Genomic DNA, 7468 nt, shown 5'->3' with positions numbered 1-7468 from the left:
CTTGGGGGATTTTAACAATTTTTAAGGCCTAAATTTTAACGTACCTGGATATGTGGTAGACGGTAAACCCTGAGATCAATATCGGTCACGAATTACAAAAACTAGATAGAGCTAAACGCTGTACAATACTCAGCCCAGAATAGTGGGAAGGGACTTGCATTTATGCTGTTCGTGATTGCAGCTGTGAGCGCGGTGAAGCATGGGAAAGATAGTGCTGGGTGTAGTGCAACAGTCTGTGTAATGGCAAGGCGATCTCTGGTGAGGAGTGGAGCGAAGATCAGGACCAGACTCGTGACAGCTGGCAGCTTATTCACCACATCCACCATCAAATGACAGTGACATTTATATTTTATTGCATACAGTAATTGCTCTGCAGTAAAGCCAATACAAATTTTGCTGATGATATTCTTTTGTTTAATGCCTGCAATAATTGCAAGTAAAACATCATGTCATATATCATGTCATCAAAATATTACTAAGAAAGCTGTTGTCAAACTTTAAAAAATAAAGGAGGGATAGGGTACTAAATGACGTCCCAGGTCGCTAAAGACCCAAGATATGCATTTAAGGGTTAATGGGACTAAATGTTTTATGAATGGCAATATAATTAGCTATAAAGCTAATATTGTTTACAGAAAACAATTCAGACAGAACCAAGCAGATTTAAGTGGTTCTCAAACATTTCCTTAACCAGATCATGGAGATGTATTCAAATGGTTCCTCTAATTTCAGGTGAAGTGCAGCTGAACCCTCCACGGCAGATATTGAGCTTGTCAGCATGCGCTACCCCTCTGTTGTAGCAGCTTTATTAAGGTACTGACAGCAAGTATGTCTTTTGCATGCAGTAGCCAGAGTCTGGTTCCTCACTAAAAGCTAAGGAGACCAGAGCCTGGTCTGTACTTGGGTGGCTGACCAATATGAGAAGACCTAGCATGCTGCTGGGGCCAGCTATTATTTGGCCGACCAGCAGGGGGCTCATTCACTGACAATCAACTTGACCTACTGTTTAAGATGGTAGCGCATCTTGACGGCCAAATTGAGGTCATCAGGATGCGCTACCCCTCTATTAGAGCAGCTCTATCAGCCGTGTGAGGTGAATCGTGTCCCTTGCTTGCAGTAGCGAGAGTCTGTTTTTTAAGTAAAGCTAAGCAGGCCCCAGCCTGGTCTGTTGTTGGATGGGAGACCTGTTAGAGAAGGCTTAGGCTGCTGCTAGATTTGGTTTTATGCCGATCAACAGGGGGCGCTCATCCCCTGACATGTATGGGTGCAAACTTCCTAGTATAATAACGCTGTGGACCTGAGACTGTAAAATAATCGATCTTTTGATCAAACGGTCCTTGTAAAAAGGAGCATCCTTCAGGTTCGAAAATAAACTGGCTTCCTGACCAACGCTTGTCCTTACAAATCAGTTTGGCCCAGTGTTAAGGATGGTAGCGCATCCTGACGGCAGATATTGAGCTTGTCAGCATGCGCTACCCCTCTCAGCTTGCAGCTGTGAGCTTGCATGCATGCTAGCCCTCTGTTGTTGTGGCTTTATTAAGGTACTGACAGCTTTATTAAGGTACTGACAGTGTGTGTCTTTTGCATGCAGTAGCCAGAGTCTGGTTCCTCACTAAAAGCTAAGGAGACCAGAGCCTGGTCTGTACTTGGGTGGCTGACCAATATGAGAAGACCTAGCATGCTGCTGGGGCCAGCTATTATTTGGCCGACCAGCAGGGGGCATTCATTGTCAACTTGACCTACTGTTTAAGATGGTAGCGCATCCTGACGGCCAAATTGAGGTCATCAGGATGCGCTACCCCTCTATTAGAGCAGCTCTATCAGCCGTGTGAGGTGAATCGTGTCCCTTGCTTGCAGTAGCGAGAGTCTGTTTTTTAAGTAAAGCTAATCAGGCCCCAGTCTGGTCTGTTGTTGGATGGGAGACCTGTTAGAGAAGGCTTAGGTGCTGCTGGATTTGGTTTTATGCCGATCAACAGGGGGCGCCCTGACATGTATGGGTGCAAATGTCCTGCTAATAACGCTTGAGCAGCATGCGACAAAGCTGTATGACCTGAGACTGTAAAAAGAATCAGGATGCGCTATGAGCAAACTGTCCTTGTAAAAAGGAGTCCTTCAGGTTCGGAAATAAACTGGCTTCCTGACCAACTCTTGTCCTTAATAATCAGTAATTGTCAAATGGGAGACCCTTAGGCAGCTTTATTAAGGCTGACAGCAAGTGTCTCAGGAGACCAGACCTGGTGAGACTGTCTAGCATGCTGCTGGCCACTTTAGACTGCAGGGGGCGCTCATTTTTGATCAAAAGGTCCTTGTAAAAGGTCAGGAGCAGTCCTTCAGGAGCAGCTCTATCAGCCGTGTGAGTTGAATCATGCCCTTGCTGGCTTTTTTTGACTGGCCCCAGCCTGGTGTGTTTTGGAATCATCCTGTTGGGCCTGGTGTCCTTTTATGCCGGTAGCGCATCCTGACATGTATGCAAACAGTAACGCTGAGCTTGTCAGCATGCGCTACCCTCTTGATCAAACGCCTTGTAAAAAGGAGCATCCTTCAGGTTCGTTAATAAACTGGCTTCCTGACCAACTGTTGTCCTTACAAATCAGTGCTGTTATGGATGGTAGCAGCAACGCGCTTGTCCTTACATGCTGCAGCTTTTGTGGTACCCCTCTTTTGCAGAGCTTTAGCAGCTTTCCCAGCAAGTGTGTCTTTTGCATGCAGTAGCCAGAGTCTGGTTCCTCACTAAAAGCTAAGGAGACCAGAGCCTGGTCTGTACTTGGGTGGCTGACCAATATGAGAAGACCTAGCATGCTGCTGGGGCCAGCTATTATTTGGCCGACCAGCAGGGGGCGCTCATTCCAATCAACTTGACCTACTGTTTAAGATGGTAGCGCATCCTGACGGCCAAATTGAGGCTATCAGGATGCGCTACCCCTATTAGAGCAGCTGTATCAGCCATGTGAGCAAAATCATGTTCCTTGCCTGCAGTAGCCAGAGTCTGTTTTTCAGTAAAGCTAAGCAGGCCCCAGCCTGGTCTGTTGTTGGATGGGAGACCTGTTAGAGAAGGCTTAGGCTGCTGCTAGATTTGGTTTTATGCCGATCAACAGGGGGCGCTCATCCCCTGATGTATGGGTGCAAATTTCCTAGTATAACCCTGCTGACCTGAGACTGTAAAAAGAATCGATCTTTTGATCAAACGGTCCTTGTAAAAAGGAGCATCCTTCAGGTTCGAAAATAAACTGGCTTCCTGACCAACTCTTGTCCTTACTAATCAGCTTGGCCCAGTGTTAAGGATGGTAGCGCATCCTGACGGCAGATATTGAGCTTGTCAGCATGCGCTACCCCTCTGTTGTAGCAGCTTTATTAAGGTACTGACAGCAAGTATGTCTTTTGCATGCAGTAGCCAGAGTCTGGTTCCTCACTAAAAGCTAAGGAGACCAGAGCCTGGTCTGTACTTGGGTGGCTGACCAATATGAGAAGACCTGCATGCTGCTGGTCTGCCAATGAGAAGATATGAGAAGATGCTGCTGGGCCAGCTATTATTTGGCCGACCAGCAGGGGGCGCTCATTCACTGACATGTATGTAATCAACTTGACCTACTGTTTAAGATGGATGGTAGCGCGCATCTGACGGCCAAATTGAGGTCATCAGGATGCGCTACCCCTCTATTAGAGCAGCTCTATCAGCCGTGTGAGGTGAATCATGTTCCTTTGCTTGCAGTAGCTAGAGTCTGTTTTTTCAGTAAAGCTAAGCAGGCCCCAGCCTGGTCTGTTGTTGGATGGGAGACCTGTTAGGAAGGCTTAGGCTGCTGCTTTTGGTTTTATGCCGATCAACAGGGGGCGCTCATCCCCTGACATGTATGGGTGCAAATTTCCTAGTATAAACCTGTGGACCTGAGACTGTAAAAAGAATCGACCTTCTGATCAAACAGTCCTTGTAAAAAGGACCATCCTTCAGGTGAGGAAATAAACTGGCTTCCTGACCAACTCTTGTCCTTACTAATCAGCTTGGCCCCTGAACAGTGTCCTAAATCAATCAGCCTAGTGTTAAGTATGGTAGCGCATCCTGACGGCAGATATTGAGCTTGTCAGCATGCGCATGCGCTACCCCTCTGTTGTAGCAGCTTTATTAAGGTACTGACAGCAAGTATGTCTTTTGCATGCAGTAGCCAGAGTCTGGTTCCTCACTAAAAGCTAAGGAGACCAGAGCCTGGTCTGTACTTGGGTGGCTGACCAATATGAGAAGACCTAGCATGCTGCTGGTGCCAGTTATTATTTGGCCGACCAGCAGGGGGCGCTCATTCCAATGACATGTATGTAATCAACTTGACCTACTGTTTAAGATGGTAGCGCATCCTGACGGCCATATTGAGGTCATCAGGATGCGCTACCCCTCTATTAGAGCAGCTCTATTCATGCTGAGATGTCATTTGAGAATCATGTATCCTTTGCCTGCTGTAGCCTAGAGTCTGTTTTTTCAGTAAAGCTAAGCAGGCCCCAGCCTGGTCTGTTGTTGGATGGGAGACCTGTTAGAGAAGGCCTGGTCTGTTGTTTGGGAGACCCATTAGGGAAGGCTGCTGCTAGATTTGTTTTATTATGCCGATCAACAGGGGGCGCTCATCCCCTGACATGTATGGGTGCAAATTTCCTAGTATAACCCTGCTGGGACCTGAGACTGTAAAAAGAATCGATCTTTTGATCAAACGGTCCTTGTAAAAAGGAGCATCCTTCAGGTGAGGAAATAAACTGGCTTCCTGACCAACTGTTGTCCTTACTAATCAGCTTGGCCCAGTGTTAAGGATGGTAGCGCATCCTGACGGCAGATATTGAGCTTGTCAGCATGCGCTACCCCTCTGTTGTAGCAGCTTTATTAAGGTACTGACAGCAAGTATGTCTTTTGCATGCAGTAGCCAGAGTCTGGTTCCTCACTAAAAGCTAAGGAGACCAGAGCCTGGTCTGTACTTGGGTGGCTGACCAATATGAGAAGACCTAGATGCTGCTGGGGCCAGCTATTATTTGGCCGACCAGCAGGGGGCGCCAGTTATTATTTGGCCGACCAGCAGGGGGCGCTCATGTCATGTAATCAACTTGACCTACTGTTTAAGATGGTAGCGCATCCTGACGGCCAAATTGAGGTCATCAGGATGCGCTACCCCCTCTATTAGAGCAGCTCTATCAGCCATGTGAGTTGAATCATGTCCTTTGCCTGCAGTAGCTAGAGTCTGTTTATTCAGTAAAGCTAAGCAGGCCCCAGCCTGGTCTGTTGTTGGATGGGAGACCCATTAGGGAAGGCTTAGGCTGCTGCTGATTTGGTTTTATGCCGATCAACAGGGGGCGCTCATCCTCTGACATGTATGGGTGCAAATTTCCTAGTATAAGCCTGCGGACTTCAGACTGTAAAAAGAATCGACCTTTTGATCAAACGGTCCTTGTAAAAAGGAGCATCCTTCAGGTGAGGAAATAAACTGGCTTCCTCACGAACTGTTGTCCTTACTAATCATCTTGTCCTTAATCAATCAGCTTGGCCCAGTGTTAAGGATGGTAGCGCATCCTGACGGCAGATATTGAGTGTCAGCATGCGCTACCCCTCTGTTGTAGCAGCTTTATTAAGGTACTGACAGCAAGTATGTCTTTTGCATGCAGTAGCCAGAGTCTGGTTCCTCACTAAAAGCTAAGGAGACCAGAGCCTGGTCTGTACTTGGGTGGCTGACCAATATGAGAAGACCTAGCATGCTGCTGGTGCCAGTTATTATTTGGCCGACCAGCAGGGGGCGTGTATGTAATCAACTTGACCTACTGTTTAAGATGGTAGCGCATCCTGACGGCCAAATTGAGGTCATCAGGATGCGCTACCCCTCTATTAGAGCAGCTCTATCAGCCATGTGAGTTGAATCATGTCCCTTGCTTGCAGTAGCTAGAGTCTGTTTTTCAGTAAAGCTAAAGGCCCCAGCCTGGTCTGTTGTTGGATGGGAACCTGTTAGAGCTAGGCTTAGGCTGTTGGATGGGGGACCCATTAGGGAAGGCTTTGCTGCTTTTTTTGTGCCGGGGAACAGGGGGCATCTCATCCCCTGACATGTATGGTAAAAAAACTTCCCTAGTATAACCCTGCGGACCTGAGACTGTAAAAAGAATCGATCTTTTGATCAAACGGTCCTTGTAAAAAGGAGCATCCTTCAGGTGAGGAAATAAACTGGCTTCCTGACCAACGCTTGTCCTTACTAATCAGCTTGGCCCAGTGTTAAGGATGGTAGCGCATCCTGACGGCAGATATTGAGCTTGTCAGCATGCGCTACCCCTCTGTTGTAGCAGCTTTATTAAGGTACTGACAGCAAGTATGTCTTTTGCATGCAGTAGCCAGAGTCTGGTTCCTCACTAAAAGCTAAGGAGACCAGAGCCTGGTCTGTACTTGGGTGGCTGACCAATATGAGAAGACCTAGCATGCTGCTGGGGCCAGCTATTATTTGGCCGACCAGCAGGGGGCGCTCATTCCAATCAACTTGACCTACTGTTTAAGATGGTAGCGCATCCTGACGGCCAAATTGAGGTCATCAGGATGCGCTACCCCTCTATTAGAGCAGCTCTATCAGCCATGTGAGGTGAATCGTGTCCCTTGCTTGCAGTAGCGGAGTCTGTTTTTCAGTAAAGCTAAACAGGCCCCAGCCTGGTCTGTTGTTGGATGGGAGACCTGTTAGAGAAGGCTTAGGCTGCTGCTAGATTTGGTTTTATGCCGATCAACAGGGGGCGCTCATCCCCTGACATGTATGGGTGCAAACTTCCTAGTATAACCCTGCTGACCTGAGACTGTAAAAAAGAATCGATCTTTTGATCAAACGGTCCTTGTAAAAAGGAGCATCCTTCAGGTTCGGAAATAAACTGGCTCCTGACCAACTCTTGTCCTTAATAATCAGCTTGGCCCAGTGTTAAGGATGGTAGCGCATCCTGACGGCAGATATTGAGCTTGTCAGCATGCGCTACACACATCTTCACATTTGTTTTCTGGAAGCCGGGCTAAACGAATAAGCACTGTTATTGCATTCCTGACATGTGTCAGACCCTCAGTCACCTCACAGACACCAAACAGAAATGTTACTTATACTACTCAAAAACTATCATCACTACTGATTACACACCTCTATGGTTATATATTCTTTTAACGCATAATATCAGAATACAGAAAACTCAAGTTGTTCCATCACATTTATATTCTTCATTTCTGACTTTCACATAAATGATCATTCTCTTAAGTTTTTGAAAAAAAAGTCGAATATGCTAAGGCTTTTTGTTTGGGATCCCCCTTTTGTTAGCAAAGCATACAGTATAGTCATAGACATAAAGACAGGCAAACCTTCCCCTCGTGAAGTTTCGTCATTTGTCTTATTCTTTTTGTTTTTCCTTAATTAAATTTCACTGTAGGCTCCGCTGCTGCTATCATCATCATCAATTGTTTTCTCTGATAAGTCCAAACCCTATCACCAGACTT

Source organism: Labeo rohita, unplaced genomic scaffold, assembly GCF_022985175.1.
Source record: "Labeo rohita strain BAU-BD-2019 unplaced genomic scaffold, IGBB_LRoh.1.0 scaffold_249, whole genome shotgun sequence".
Taxonomy (NCBI): domain Eukaryota; kingdom Metazoa; phylum Chordata; class Actinopteri; order Cypriniformes; family Cyprinidae; genus Labeo; species Labeo rohita.
Note: the sequence above shows the minus strand (reverse complement) of the source record.